The sequence below is a fragment of the Coregonus clupeaformis genome, unplaced genomic scaffold, assembly GCF_020615455.1.
Source record: "Coregonus clupeaformis isolate EN_2021a unplaced genomic scaffold, ASM2061545v1 scaf1316, whole genome shotgun sequence".
Lineage (NCBI taxonomy): Eukaryota > Metazoa > Chordata > Actinopteri > Salmoniformes > Salmonidae > Coregonus > Coregonus clupeaformis.
In genome coordinates, this window is record NW_025534770.1 from 1 (window position 1) to 16,643 (window position 16,643).

Sequence of the window (16,643 nt, forward strand, 5' to 3'; positions counted from 1 at the left end):
AGCTCAGCTGGTAGAGCATGGCGCTTGTAACGCCAAGGTAGTGGGTTCGATCCCGAGACCACCCATACACAAAAAAAAATGTATGCACGCATGACTGTAAGTCGCTTTGGATAAAAGCGTCTGCTAAATGGCATATTATTATTATTATTACTAAAATAGAACTAGACAGTTAAGTGGTTAGGGCATTTTCCTGGATTTAAATGCAGAGTATTTTAGGATCAGAGTATATTAGTCTATAACTGGAACATTCCAATTAAATTAGAAGGGCATTACATTGTAATGTATAGCCCATAAACCAGGTCCCCAAACAGCAGCCATCTTGGATACTTGACATTGATGAGGCCAAGAGTGTCCTGAAATGTCATCAGCTTCCTGAATGGGATTTATTGGGAAAGATGAATAAGCTGCTTTACATGTCTACAGTACACAGCAGTTACTGACAAAGCCACTAGGGGGACACATACTTGTTTTAAACGGTTTTCATTAATGCGAAAGCTTTCAATTTGGATGTAAATCATGAGTTGTGCAATCAAAGTGGTGTAAACTATGCCTGGAGGACCATTTGGGTATGAATTGCTTTGAAGTAGTGGATACATTGCATTAACTGCATAATGTTGAAGTACAGTAAATAGGGCAGCCAATCCATGGGGAAACAACCGATTATCCAGAGTGACAGGAATCAGGAAATAGACACATTTCTTCTAAATTAATTTCTTCACCCTAATTCATTGTAATGTGTCTGGACTAAGTGATGTTTGCCCTTCTTTTGGACAACTGAAAGATTAACCCACTTCCACTTTTGTTTAGTGTTTATAAGCCACTGCTTCAGCAGGTTTTGTTGAATTGTAACATTTATTATTTTTTAGATTCACACGTGTACAGTACTCAAACCTGCACTGAATGTGTCTGCTCTCCCGCCGCTCTTGAAGAATACAGTAGACATGTGTGTCACGGTTTCGGCCGAGGCTGCCTCTCTCCCTTGTTCGGGCAGGCTTCGGCGTTCGTTGTCTCCGGAGTACTAGCTGCCACCGTTGTATGTTTCATGTTCGTTTGCTTTTGTCTGAGTGTTGTCACACCTGTTTTCATTTAGTGTCATTAGTGTCCTATTTAGTTCCCGTTGTGTGTGTCAGGTGTTGTGTATTATTGATTGTGTCAGACGTGTTTTCGCCGGTTGAGCTTCTCCACTGCGCTGGAGTTTACGCACCTGTTTGTGCGCTGTTTTGTGTCTATTTCGCCTTCGTGCGTATTTCGCCTTCGGGCAAGTGTTGTCCGTTTGCCGTGTTTCGGCTAATACAAGTCTGTTGGATTATCCGTCTGCGTCCTGCGTTTGATTCCGCCACTGCACCTACAGCACGCCTTGACAGAATAATACACCACCTATGGAATCAGCAGAGCCGCAGCAGCCCAGGCGACTCTGGAGGACAGGGTCCGGGAGCAAGGGGGACCAGATCCTGCAGATGGGGACCGCACTGCAGGAGGTGATCACCACCATCCGAGGCTGGGGGACGCCTCCACCGCCACCCTCCGTGCCAGCACCATCGGCCAGTCAGCCTAGTCCTACATCAGAACCCCGAGGAGTCCGACTCTCGCTCCCGAGGGCTTACGATGGGACCGCGGCCTGGTGCCAGGGTTTCCCTTCTCCAGGTGGAGCTGTACCTGGCCACCGTGCATCCGGCGCCTCGGGACATGAGAGCGTGTCCGCCCTGATCTCCTGCCTGTCCGGGAAGGCGTTGGAATGGGCCAACGCGGAGTGGAGGAGGATCGACGCGGTTACACCAACATACAACGAGTTCTCCCGCCGCTTCAAGGCGGTGTTTGTACCATCCCCGGAGGGAAGCGGCGGGGAGGCGTCTGGTCTTCCTCCGGCAGGGGAGGAGGAGTGCTCAGGAGTTCGCCCTCGAATTCCGTGACTCTGAGCGGCAGATGCAGGGTGGAATGATCGGGCCTCGTCGATCACTACAGGTGTAGTCTACGAGAGGACGTCCGTCGGAAGCTGGCTGTAGGGACACCAGCCTCACGTTCGACCAGTTGGTCGACATGTCCATCAGGCTGGATAACCTGCTAGCTACCCGCGAGCGTTCCGAGGGGGTCCGTCCATTTCATCCTCCAGCGCTTCGAGCCGTGCCCCATGGAGCTCGGGGCGCTGGCGCTAGAGAGAGGAGGGGTCGGCTTACTAGGGGGTCCATCCCTTGCACCAACTGTGGTCGGGGAGGACACACCGCGGCTAGGTGCTGGGGATGGCCTCCCTAGGGGAGAGGACGACAGGTCCCTGCACTGGGGATTCCCTCCAGGTGAGTAGGCGCCCCACTCACCCAGAGCTCTCTGTTGCACATTTTTGTATGCCTGTGCGTTTTCCACAGGTAGCACCTCATTCCCAGCATAAGGCGCTGGTAGATTCAGGCGGCTGGGAATTTTATTGATAAAAAGTTTTGTTTAGCGTTAGGGATTCCCCTTCTTCCTGTTGATGTTCCTTTCCCGTTCATGCCCTAGATAGCAGTCCGTTGAGTACGGGCTTGATCAGGAGGTCACTGCGCCACTTAGGATGTGTGCGCAGGGGTCATCAGGAGATGATTCAGCTATTTCTGATTGACTCTCCTGCGTATCCGGTGGTGCTGGGCATGCCCTGGTTGAGTACCCATAACCCATCCATTTCGTGGCGGGAGAGGGCTCTGATGGAGTGGTCTGCTCAGTGTGTGGGTAGATGTTTGGGCGTTTCGTGAGGGGCTACCTCGGGTGGAGAGTCCAAACCAGGTGCCCGCATTGCACGCCTGAGTATGGGGATTTGGCTATTGCGTTTGTAAGGCGAGGCGACGCAGTTGCCGCCCCATAGGCAGGGGAGATTGTGCGATAGACCTCCAGGCAGGGAGCTGCGCTCCCACGGAGCCATGTGTATCCTCTGTCTCAAGAGGAGAAGAAAGCTATGGAGACTTACATAGACGAATCTCTGAGACAAGGATACATACGGCCTTCCACTTCCCCTGCGTCCTCGAGTTTCTTTTTTTGTGAAGAAAAAGGATGGTGGTTTGCGCCCGTGCATTGATTACCGTGGTCTCAATCAGATTACGGTGAAGTGACAGTTATCCACTCCCGCTGATTGCGACCATGACTGAGTCGTTGCATGGGCCGCGTTTCTTCACTAAATTAGATCTCAGGAGCGCGTACAACCCCGGTGCGCATCAGGGAGGGCGATGAATGGAAGACAGCCTTTAGTACCACCTCGGGCCATTACGAGTATCTGGTCATGCCATACGGGTTGATGAACGCTCCGTCAGTTTTCCAATCATTCGTGGATGAGATCTTCAGGGACATGCAGGGGCAGGGGGTGGTTGTGTACATTGATGACATTCTCGTGTACTCGCCTACCCGTGTCGAGCATGTGGCCCTGGTGCGTAGAGAGTGTTGCGGAGGCTGGTGGAGCACGACCTGTATGTGAAGGCAGAGAAGTGTCTGTTTTTCCAGGAGTCGGTCTCCTTTTTGGGGTATCAGTTGTCTGCGTCAGGGGTGAAGATGGAGGTGGACCGAGTGTCGGCCGTGCGTAATTGGCAAACACCAACCACTGTGAAGGAAGTGCAGCAGTTTTTGGGGTTTGCGAATTACTACCGGAGGTTTATCCGGGGTTTTGGACAGGTGGCAGCTCCCATCACGTCTCTTTTGAAGGGGGGTCGGGTGCGTCTGCAGTGGTCGGCCGAGGCGACAGGGCGTTTGGGAGGCTGAAGGACCTGTTTACCTCGGCCCCGGTGCTGGCGCATCCGGATCCCTCTTTGCCGTTCCAGGTAGAGGTGGGACGCGTCAGAGGCCGGTCTAGGAGCCGTGCTTTCACAACGGTCTGGCACGCTACCTAAACTCCGCCCCCTGTGCCTTTTATTCTAAGAAGCTCAGTCCGGCGGAGCGGAACTATGACGCAGGGGACAGGGAGCTGTTAGCCGTGGTACAGGCCAAAGGTGTGGAGGCACTGGCTTGAGGGGGCTCAACACCCTTTCCTCATTTTGACGGACCACCGTAACCTGGAGTACATCCGGGCGGCGAGGGTTCAGCTGAACCCTCGCCAGGCAAGATGGAATATGTTCTTGACCAGGTTTACTTTTAAGATCACGTACATCCCTGGGTCACAGAATGGTAAGGCAGATGCGCTGTCTCGGCGGTATGACACGGAGGAGAGGTCCGTGGAGCCCACTCCCATACTGCCGGAGTCGTGTCTGGTGGCACCGGTAGTGTGGGAGGTCGATGCTGAACTCGAGCGGGCGTTACGCACCGACCCTAGTCCACCACAGTGCCCGGAGGGTCGGAAGTACGTTCCGCTCGAGGTTCGGGATCGATTGATCTATTGGGCTCAAGCACGTCACCCTCCTCTGGACATCCGGGTATCGGCCGAACAGTGCACTGTCTTAGTGCCAAGTACTGGTGGCCCACGTTGGCAAGGGATGTGAGGGTTTATGTTTTCCTCCTGCTCGGTGTGCGCCCCAGTGTAAGGCGCCTAGACATCTGCCTAGGGGGTAAGTTACTACCCCTGCCCGAGCCACAACGACCATGGTCCCACCTCTCGGTGGATTTCCTTACTGACCTTCCTCCTTCACAGGGGAATACCACTATACTGGTCGTTGTGGACCGGTTTCTAAGGCCTGTCGTTGCTCCCCATGCCGGGCCTTCCTACCGCCCTGCAAACTGCGAAGCCCTATTCACCCATGTGTTCCGGCACTACGGGGTACCCGAGGATATTGTGTCTGATCGGGGTCCCCAATTTACCTCCAGAGTCTGGAGGGCCTTTATGGAGCGGTTGGGGGTCTCGGTGAGCCTCACCTCGGGTTACCACCCGGAGAGTAATGGGCAGGTGGAACGTGTAAACCAGGATGTGGGCAGGTTTCTTAGAACATACTGCCAGGACCGGCCGGAGGAGTGAGGCAGATACGTTCCCTGGGCCGAAATGGCCCCAGAATTCCCTACGCCATTCCTCCACTAACCTAACCCCTTTCCAATGTGTGTTAGGTTACCAGCCGGTTCTGGCACCCTGGCAGCAGAGCCAGATCGAGGCTCCTGCGGTGGATGAGTGGGCGAGGCGCTGGAGGAGACATGGAACGCTGCACACGTCCACCTGCAGCGGGCCCCTCCGGCGTTATAAGGCGGCGCTGATCTCCACCGCAGTGAGGGACGGTGTACGCACCTGGTGATCGAGTCTGGCTCTCTACCAGGAACCTGCCCCTCCGCCTGCCCTGTCGGAAACTGGGTCGGCGGTTTCGTAGGGCCATTTAAAGTCCTGGGAAGGTTGAACGAGGTGTGTTATAAATTACAGCTACCTGTTGAATATAAAAGTATTAACCCCTCGTTCCATGTGTCCCTTCTCAGGCCGGTGGTAGCTGGCCCACTCCAAGACAGTGAGATCAGGAGACTCCTCCGCCCCCATTGGACATCGAGGGCACCGGCGTACTCCGTGAGGTCCATCTTGGATTCGAGACGTCGGATGGGGGGTCTCCAGTATCTAGTGGAGGGAGGGGTACGGTCCGGAGGAGCGGTGCTGGGTGCCGAGGGGAGACATTTTGGACCGCGTTTTCTCCTGACGGAATTCCATCGTGGGCACCCGACGCGCCCGGCTCCGCGTCCTCCGGGTCGCCCCGAGGCGGAGTCAGCGCACGTCTGGAGCCGCTGGCGTCAAGGGGGGTCTGTCACGGTTTGCCGAGGCTGCCTCTCTCCCTTGTTCGGGCAGGCTTCGGCGTTCGTTGTCTCCGGAGTACTAGCTGCCACCGTTGTATGTTTCATGTTCGTTGCTTTTTGTCTGAGTGTTGTCACACCTGTTTTCATTTAGTGTCATTAGTGTCCTATTTAGTTCCCGTTGTGTGTGTCAGGTGTTGTGTATTATTGATTGTGTCAGACGTGTTTTCGCTCGGTTGAGCTTCTTTCCACTGCGCTGGAGTTTACGCACCTGTTTGTGCTCTGTTTTGTGTCTATTTCGCCTTCGTGCGTATTTCGCCTTCGGGCAAGTGTTGTCCGTTTGCCGTGTTTCAGCTAATACAAGTCTGTTGGATTATCCGTCTGCGTCCTGCGTTTGATTCCGCCACTGCACCTACAGCACGCCTTGACAATGTGTGTCACTATTCCGTCGTGGATGTGGTGGAGGAGTCAGCGCAGGAAACAGAGGTTTAGTCCAACAAGACTTTAATAGTCTCAATAACACGAGAACAAAACCCCGACCTCGAAAAAACACGAAGTGGCGAGGGAAAATTACGCCAGCGTAAAACACTAAACATGAAAAAAAACACGAGAAAACAAAACACGTATCATAGACACAGTGGCAACAGAATAACAACACACAAATACCTAGATCACAACACGGAACTTATAAGACACGTAATCAACTCCCAAACAGACACAGGTGTGACAGACAGACAAAAGCAATCAAACACAGAAACATTCCAGCTAGTACTCCAGGGACGGCGAACGCCGAAGCCTGCCCGAACCAGGAGGAGGAGCAGCCTCGGCCGAAACCGTGACAGTACCCCCCCCTTGACGCGCGGGGACGGCCAGGAGGAACGCGGACCCGGGCGCGTGGGATGCCCATGGTGAAACTCAGTCAGGAGGGGATGGATCGAGTATGTCCCTCCTGGGCACCCAGCACCGTTCCTCCGGACCGTACCTCCCACTCCACGCGAGATACTGGAGACCACTCCTCCGGCGCCCGAGTCCAAGATGGTCGGACCCTGTACGCCGGGACCCCTCGATGTCCAAAGGGGGCGGAGGGGTCTCTCCTATCTCATCTTCTTGGAGTGGGCCAGCTACCACCGACCTGAGAAGAGACACATGGAACGAGGGGTTAATATTTTTATACTCAATTGGCAGTTGTAACCTGTAACACACCCTCGTTCAATCTTCTCAGGACTTTGAAGGGGCCCCACAAACCGCCGACCCAGCTTCCGGCAGGGCAGGCGGAGGGGCAGGTTTCGAGTCGAGCCAGACTTCGATCTCCCGGTGCGTACACGGTCCCTCACTGCGGTGGCGATCGGCGCTACGCCTTTTGTTGACGGATGACACGCTGCAGATGGACATGGGCAGCGTCCCACGTCTCTTCCGAGCGCCGAATCCACTCGTCCCACCGCAGGGAGCCTCGATCTGGCTCTCGTGCCACGGTGCCAGGACCGGCTGATAACCTAAAACACACTGGAAAGGGTGTTAAGTTGGTGGAGGAGTGGCGGAGAGAGTTCTGGGCCATCTCTGCCCAGGGGATGAACCTCGACCACTCCTCCGGCCGGTCCCGGCAATAGGACCTCAAAACCTACCCACATCCTGGTTTACACGTTCCACCTGCCCATTACTCTCTGGAGTGGTACCCCGAGGTAAGGCTTACCGAGACCCCCAACCGTTCCATGAACGCTCCCAAACTCTGGAAGTGAACTGGGGACCTCGGTCAGACACAATATCCTCGGGGACCCCATAGTGCCGGAACACATGGGTAAATAGGGCCTCAGCGGTTTGTAGGGCAGTAGGAGACCCGGCATGGGAAGGAGACGACAGGCCTTGGAAAACCGATCCACAACGACCAATATGGTGGTATTCCCTGGGAGGGGGGGGTAGGTCAGTTCGCGAAATCCACCGATAGGTGGGAACATGGTCGTTAGTAGGAACGGGCAGGGATGTAGCATACCCCTGGGCAAATGTCTAGGCGCCTTACACTGGGCACACACCGAGCAGGAGGAGACATAAACCCTCACATCCCTAGCTAACGTTGGCCACCAGTATTTCATGCTAAGACAGTGCACGGTCCGGCCAATACCTGGATGTCCAGAGGAGGGTGATGTATGAGCCCAATAAATAAGACGATCACGGACCTCGAGCGGAACGTCACGTCCGCCCCACAGGACACTCGGGGAGTAGGGTCGGTACGCAGTGCCCGCTCGATTTCCGTCTCGACCTCCCATACTACCGGAGCCACCAAACAAGATTCCGGCAATATGGAAGTAGGCTCGTTGGACCTCTCCTCCGTGTCATACCGCCGGGACAGGGCGTCTGCCTTACCATTCTGGGACCCTGGGATGTATGTGATCTTAAAAACAAACCGGGTTAGGAACATATTCCACCTAGCCTGACGAGGTTCAATCTCCTAGCTGCCCGGATGTACTCCAGGTTACGGTGATCAGTCAGAATGAGGAAAGGGTGTTGAGCCCCCTCAAGCCAATGCCTCCACACCTTTAGGGCTTGGACTACGGCTAACAGCTCCCTGTCCCCAACATCATAGTTGCGCTCCGCCAAGCTGAGCTTCTTCGAGTAGAAAGCACAGGGGCGGAGTTTAGGTGGCGCGCCAGACCGTTGTGACAGGACTGCTCAATACCGGTCTCGGACGCGTCACCTCAACCTGGAATGGTAAAGAGGGATCCGGATGCGCCAGCACCGAGCCGAGGTGAACAGGTTCTTAAGTTTGACAAATGCCCTGTCCGCCTCAGCCGACCACTGCAAACGAACGGACCCCCTTTAGCAGGGACGTAATGGGAGCTGCAACCTGTCCAAAACCCCCGAATAAACCTCCGGTAGTAATTAGCAAAACCCAAGAACTGCTGCACCTCTTTACAGTGGTTGGAGTTTTGCCAATTACGCACGGCCGATACCCGGTCTACCTCTATCTCCACACCAGACGCGGACAACCGATAACCCAAAAAGGAGACGGACTCCTGGAAGAACAGGCATTTCTCTGCCTTGACATACAAGTCATGCTCCAACAGTCTTCTCAACACTCGGCGCACCTGGGCTACATGCTCGGCTCGAGTAGCAGAGTACACTAGGATGTCGTCGATGTAAACTACTACCCCCTGCCCATGCATGTCCCGGAAAATCTCCGTCAACAAAGGATTGGAAGACTGACGGAGCATTCATTAACCCGTATGGCATGACGAGATACTCGTAATGACCCGAGGTGGTGCTAAATGCTGTCTTCCATTCATCCCCCTCCCCTAATGCGCACCAGATTGTACGCGGCTCCTGAGATCCAACTTTGTGAAGAACACGCTCCCGCTGTAATGATTCCGTCATCGTCGTAATCAGTGGAAATGGGTAGCTGTATTTAACTGTGATCTGATTGAGACTACGATAATCAATACATCGGGCGCAATCCCCGTCCTTCTTCTTCACAAAGAAGAAACTCGAGGAGACTGGGGAAGTAGAGGACCGTATGTATCCCTGTGCCAAGGACTCGGCTATGTATGTCTCCATAGCCGCTGTCTCCTCTTGAAACAGGGGGATACACATGACTCCGTGGAAGAGCCGCTCCTGTTTGGAGATTTATCGCACAGTCCCCCTGTCTATGAGGAGGTAGCCGTGTTGCCTCGATTTGCTAAACACGAGTGCTAAATCACTCATACTCGGGGGAATGCGCAGTGCGGGCACTTGGTTCGGACTCTCTACCGAGGTCGCCCCTACGGAAACACCTAGACATCTCCCCTACACACTGAGCAGACCACTCCATAAGAGCCCTCTGTTGCCACGCTATGGTAGGATCATGCGGTGCTAACCAGGGAAGGCCCAACACCACGGGGTACGCAGGAGAGTCAATCAGATAAAACTGAATGATCTCCTCATGACCCCCTGCGCGCGTCATCGTCAGTGGTGCTGTGACCTCCCTGATCAGGCCCGACCCCAACGGCCGGCTGTCTAATGCGTGGACAGGAAATGGATCGTCTACCGGCCGAAGGGGGAATCCCTAACCTACTACAGAATGCCCGATCAATAAAGTTCCCAGCTGCGCCTGAATCTACTAGCGCCTTATGCTGGGAATGAGGTGCCACCTGTGGAAACCTCACAGGAATACTCATGTGACCAACAGAGAGCTCTGGGTGAGTAGGGCGCCTACTCACCTGAAATGACTCCCCCAGTGCGTGGCCTGTTGTCACCTCTCCCAGGAGACCCTCCCAGCACCTGGCCGCAGTGTGTCCTCCACGACCGCAGGTGGTGCAGGGGATGGCCCCCTCGGGTTCCCTCTCCTCCTCTCTAGCGCCCAGCACCCCTAGCTCCATGGGAATCGGCTCGGGGGGTGCTGGAGGGTGGACTGGGCGACCCCCACTCGGGACGTCCCGCGGGTAGCCAGCAGGGTATCCAGACGGATGGAAATGTCCACCAACTGGTCAAACGACAAGTTGGTGTCCCTGCAGGCCAGCTCCCGACGAACGTCCTCTCGTAGACTACACCGGTACTGGTCAATGAGGGCCCTCTCATTCCACCCCGGATCCGGGCCGCTAGTGTCCGGAACTCCAGTGCGAACTCCTGTGCGCTCATCTTCCCTGTCGGAGGTGGAATAGATGCTCTCCCGCCGCTTCCCCTCAGGGGATGATCGAAGACAGCCCTGAAGCGGCGGGAGAACTCCGCGTAGGTGATGGTTGCGGCGTCTATTCCCTCCATTCGGCGTTGGCCCACTCCAACGCCTTGCCGGAGAGACAGGAGATGAGGGCGGAGACGCTCTGTATCCCGAGGGCGCCGGGTGTATGGTGGCAAGGTAAAGTTCTACCTGCAGGAGGAATCCCTGACACCCGGCTGCAGGAACCGTCATATGCCCTCGGGAGTGAGAGCCGAATGCCACTGGGTTTCGGTGCTGAGAGAGGAGGACTGGCCGTTGGTGATGCGATGTTGTAAGGGTCCTGGCCACCTCAGGGTTCACCAATCGGCAGCAGAGTGTTGGACACCTCGTCCATGGCGGTCCCGAGTTGCCGGATCATGGCGTCCTGGAAGTTGATCCGGTCCAGCAGGGATTCGGGTGCCGCCGCTGTTCCTGCTGACTCCATGATGGTGTGTTGTTCTGTCACTATTCCGTCGTGGATGTGGTGGAGGAGTCAAGCGCAGGAAACAGAGGTTTAGTCCAACAATACTTTTAATAGTCTCAATAACACGAGAACAAAACCCCGACCTCGAAAACACGAAGTGGCAAGGGAAAATTACGCACACGCGTAAAACACTAAACATGAAAAAATGACACGGAAAACAAACACGTATCATAGACACAGTGGCAACAGAATAACAACACACAAATACCCTAGATCACAACACGGAACTTATAAGACACGTAATCAACTCCCAAACAGACACAGGTGTGACAGACAGACAAAAGCAATCAAACACAGAAACATAGAGCGGTGGCAGCTAGTACTCTGGGGACGGCGAACGCCGAAGCCTGCCCGAACCAGGAGGAGGAGCAGCCTCGGCCGAAACCGTGACAATGTGCTTAGAAAGAGCTCCCTCACCCTAAACCATTCTGCATGTACACGACTGCATATCTGGCCTAATTCCAAACTGAACCCATGCCCCTATCCCAAGTACCTTGTTGACTCCTTTCTTATGGATCTGAAACTGTTCAGTTGATAATGCCAATATTGTATAGTAAGCTGCTCTACCTCGGCATCTATGATAAATAGGTTGTTTCCTTCCAATGTATTTCTTACAACAACAGTTATCAGATGCTTCAAGGTGTCAACATTAGCCTGTAGATAGGTGCAATGGCTTGATTTCGAATCAGACCTTTGTATCAAAGAGGGACCAAGTAAAGGACTAATGTCAAAGTGGTATGTGGGAGATGGATCAGAGAGGGGGCGAGGGAGTGTGGTGGATTTTTAGTTACTTTGGGTTTTGTTGACTTTTCATTAAAAAAATGGAGACAGTGCTGTATGACCTCTTATTTCTCTCCGAATGTTTCACACACAATATTTTACTGGGTACCAGTTTCTCATCAGTTAATTTAGGCAAGAGAATATGACAAATACAAGCAATCCAATAATTGATTAGCCTGGAATAAACCTAAGCTAGTTATTGGAGAAAAATATTTTTTTTATCTGGGTGTATCTGAAAAATAATGTCGGCTGCAACTGTGTTAAAACAGTGTACAGTAAATGTATCTTTTGTATTTGTAAAATCATTTTTGATGTGAAATGAAAGTAGAGGGCCTAATGTTTCCAAAACACTATCAGTGGAGGCCATGTGTTTGGTGTATTTGATACCATTCCACTGATTCCGCTACAGCAATTACCACGAGCCCGTCTGCCCAATTAAGGTGCCACCAACCTCCTGTGAACTGTATAGCAAATCGAGAATCAGTTCACGTTTAGATGGAGCATCGGGCTGTTTTGGCTGCTAGAGCCAGTTCACCACTGGAGTGAAACAGTCCTCACCATATGTATTTGGACAGTGAAGCTAATCTTTCTTATTAGCTTAGGATTTGAGATCAAATGATGAATATGAGGCGGCAGTACAGAATTTTATCTAGCCCCCCTATTTGAAGAAATCCTAAGTATTTGGACAAATTCACCTATAGTGTAGTAAAGTAGTCTAAAGGTTCGTATTTGGTACCATATCCCTTTTACACAATGACTACATCAGGTTTGTGGCTTGAACACACAAGAACACTAGAACCATCTTTCTCAGTTCTCAGGTTGACCTAATGTAGTTCAGGAAAAGGAACAAATGATATTGGATGGTTTCTGGGAAATAAACACAAACGCACATCAGATATTTACAAAGGATAACTAGTAACTCAACAACAAAGGACTGTAAAAGATAATTGATCTTGAGCTAACAACAAGGCATTAGTGGTCAAACCCATGGCAAACAAATCACTCTAACAAAGGAATTATTTAAAACCAAATGCTTGGATATCAAAGGAAAGATAATACACTTACTTGATCAATAACGCATCCAGGTAAATGTCAAGGTTGAAGGACTATACACTTAAAATCAAACGGTTCAATAAACACTACTCATTCACTAGGCATGATTCCCATACATTAGGTAACCAAACTGATTATACTTAGATTAGATAAGTCAACTTTATTATCCTACCAGTGTGGGAATTATTTTGTGTGCTAAATAGACAAAATACATAATACTGTACATAAATACACAGAATGAATCAGGTGTGCCTACTTGATGTACAGTGCCTTCAGAAAGTATTCACACCCCCTTTACTTTTTCCACATTGTGTTGTGTTATAGCCTGAATTTAAAATGTATTACATTTCGACTGTGTGTCACTGATTTACACACAATACCCCATAATGTCAAAATTGAATTATGTTTTTAGGCATTTTTATAAATTAATAAAAAATGAAAAGCTGTAATGTCTTGAGTCAATAAGTACTCAACCCCTTTGTTATGGCAAGCCTAAATAAGTTCAGGAGTAAAAATGTGCTTAACAAGTCAGTTAATAAGTTGCATGGACTAACTATGTGTGCAATAATAGTGTTTAACATTATTTTTGAATGACTACCTCATCTCTGTACCCCACACAAATAATTATCTGTATGGTCCCTCAGTCAAGCAGTGAATTTCAAACACAGGATCAACCACAAAGACCAGGGAGGTTTTCCAATGCCTCGCAAAGAAGGGCGCCTAATATCCCTTTGAGCATGGTGAAGTTATTAATTACACTTTGGATGGTGTATCAATACACCCAGTCACTTCAAAGATATAGGCGTCCTTCCTAACCCAGTTGCCGGAGAGGAAGGAAACCAATGGTGACTTTAAAACAGTTACAGAGTTTAATGGCTGTGATAGGAGAAAACTGAGGGTGGATCAACAACATTATAGGTTCTCCACAATACCAACCTAAAATGACAGAATGAAAAGAAGGAAGGCTGTACAGATAAAACAAATATTCCAAAACATAAATCCTGTTTTCAATAAGGCACTAAAGTAATACTGCATAACATGTGGAAAAGAAATTAACTTTTTGTCCTAAATACAAGGCATTATGTTTGGGGCAAATCCAACACAACACATCACTGAGTACCACTCTTCGTATTTTCAAGCACTGTGGTGGCTGCATCATGTTATGGGTATGCTTGTCATCGGCAAGGACTAGGGAGTTTATTTTTCCATACAACGGAATAGCGCTAAGCACAGGCAAAATCCTAGAGGAAAACCTGGTTAAGTCCTGCTTTCCAACAGACACTGGGAGGTAAATCCACCTTTCAGCAGGACAATAACCTACAGTGAGGGAAAAAAGTATTTGATCCCCTGCTGATTTTGTACGTTTGCCCACTGACAAAGAAATGATCAGTCTATAATTTTAATGGTAGGTTTATTTGAACAGTGAGAGACAGAATAACAACAAAAAAATACAGAAAAACGCATGTCAAAAATGTTATAAGTTGATTTGCATTTTAATGAGGGAAATAAGTATTTGACCCCCTCTCAATCAGAAAGATGTCTGGCTCCCAGGTGTCTTTTATACAGGTAACGAGCTGAGATTAGGAGCAAACTCTTAAAAGGAGTGCTCCTAATCTCAGCTTGTTACCTGTATAAAAGACACCTGTCCACAGAAGCAATCAATCAATCAGATTCCAAACTCTCCACCATGGCCAAGACCAAAGAGCTCTCCAAGGATGTCAGGGACAAGATTGTAGACCTACACAAGGCTGGAATGGGCTACAAGACCATCGGCAAGCAGCTTGGTGAGAAGTTGACAACAGTTGGTGCGATTATTCGCAAATGGAAGAAACACAAAAGAATGTCAACCTCCCTCGGCCTGGGGCTCCATGCAAGATCTCACCTCGTGGAGTTGCAATGATCATGAGAACGGTGAGGAATCAGCCCAGAACTACACGGGAGGATCTTGTCAATGATCTCAAGGCAGCTGGGACCATAGTCACCAAGAAAACAATTGGTAACACACTACGCTGTGAAGGACTGAAATCCTGCAGCGCTCGCAAGGTCCCCCTGCTCAAGAAAGCACATATACAGCCCCGTCTGAAGTTTTCCAATGAACATCTGAATGATTCAGAAGAGAACTGGGTGAAAGTGTTGTGGTCAGATGAGGACCAAAATCGAGCTCTTTGGCATCAACTCAACTGCGCCGTGTTTGGAGGAGGAGGAATGCTGCCTATGACCCCAAGAACACCATCCCCACCCGTCAAACATGGAGGTGGGAAACATTATGCTTTGGGGGTATTTTTCTGCTAAGGGGACAGGACAACTTCACCGCATCAAAGGGACGATGGACGGGCCATGTACCGTCAAATCTTGGGTGAGAACCTCCTTCCTCAGCTAGGGCATTGAAAATGGGTCGTGGATGGGTATTCCAGTATGACAATGACCCAAAACACACGGCCAAGGCAACAAAGGAGTGGCTCAAGAAGAAGCACATTAAGGTCCTGGAGTGGCCTAGCCAGTCTCCAGACCTTAATCCCATAGAAAATCTGTGGAGGGAGCTGAAGGTTCGAGTTGCCAAACGTCAGCCTCCGAAATCTTAATGACTTTGAGAAGATCTGCAAAGAGGAGTGGGACAAATCCCTCCTGAGATGTGTGCAAACCTGGTGGTCAACTACAAGAAATGTATGACCTCTGTGATTGCCAACAAGGGTTTTGCCACCAAATACTAAGTAATGTTTTGCAGAGGGGTCAAATACTTATTTCCCTCATTAAAATGCAAATCAATTTATAACATTTTTGACATACGTTTTTCTGGATTGTTTTGTTGTTATTCTGTCTCTCACTGTTCAAATAAACCTACCATTAAAATTATAGACTGATCGTGTCTTTGTCAGTGTGCAAACGTACAAAATCAGCAGTGGATCAAATACTTTTTTCCCTCACTGTAAAGCGCAAGACCAAACATACACTGGAGTTACTTACCAAGATGACATTGAATGTTCCTGAGTGGCCTAGTTACAGTTTTGACTTAAAATCGGCTTGAAACTCTATGGCAAGACTTGAAAATGACTGTCTAGCAATGATCAACAACCAACTTGACAGAGCTTGAAGAATTAAAAAAATAATAATGTGCAAATATTGTACAATCCAGGTTTACAAAACTCTTATAGAGACTTCCCCAGAAAGACTCACAGCTGTAATCGCGCCAAAGGTGAATCTAACATGTATTGACTCAGGGGGTTGAATACTTATCTAAATCAAGATACATGTGTTTTATTTTCCATTTTCCATTTTCCATTGATAAAAAAAATGTCTTCCACTTTGACATTGGAGTATTTTGTGTAGATTATTTCCAAACATTTTTATCCCACTTTGAAACAACAAAATGTGGAAAAAGTCAAGGGGGTGTGAATACTTTCTGAAGGCCAGTATTTATTTAGTAGGATCTCCATTAGCAGTTGCTCATGCGCAGCTACTCTTCCTGGGGTCCACACAAAACATAAAACATGACATATACAGAACATTAATAGACAAGAACAGCTCAAGGATAGAACTTCATGAATAAAACAGAAGAATAATATAAATAAAAAAGTATTTTACTGACAAAACACTGAGAAAACAGAAAGACCTATACTCTAATGTAAATCAAATCAAATCAAATTGTATTGGTCACATGCGCCGAATACAACAGGTGCAGACATTACAGTGAAATGCTTACTTACAGCCCTTAACCAACAGTGCATTTATTTTTAACACTATTTTTTCACCATCAAAAGTCTGATCATTCTGTTATATTGCCCCAGGTCCTATGGTGTGCTATCAAACGTCGGATCATTCTGTTATATTGCCCCAGGTCCTATGGTGTGCTATCAAACGTCGGATCATTCTGTTATATTGCCCCAGGTCCTATGGTGTGCTATCAAACGTCCGGATCATTCTGTTATATTGCCCCCAGGTCCTATGGTGTGCTATCAAACGTCGGATCATTCTGTTATATTGCCCCAGGTCCTATGGTGTGCTATCAAACGTCGGATCATT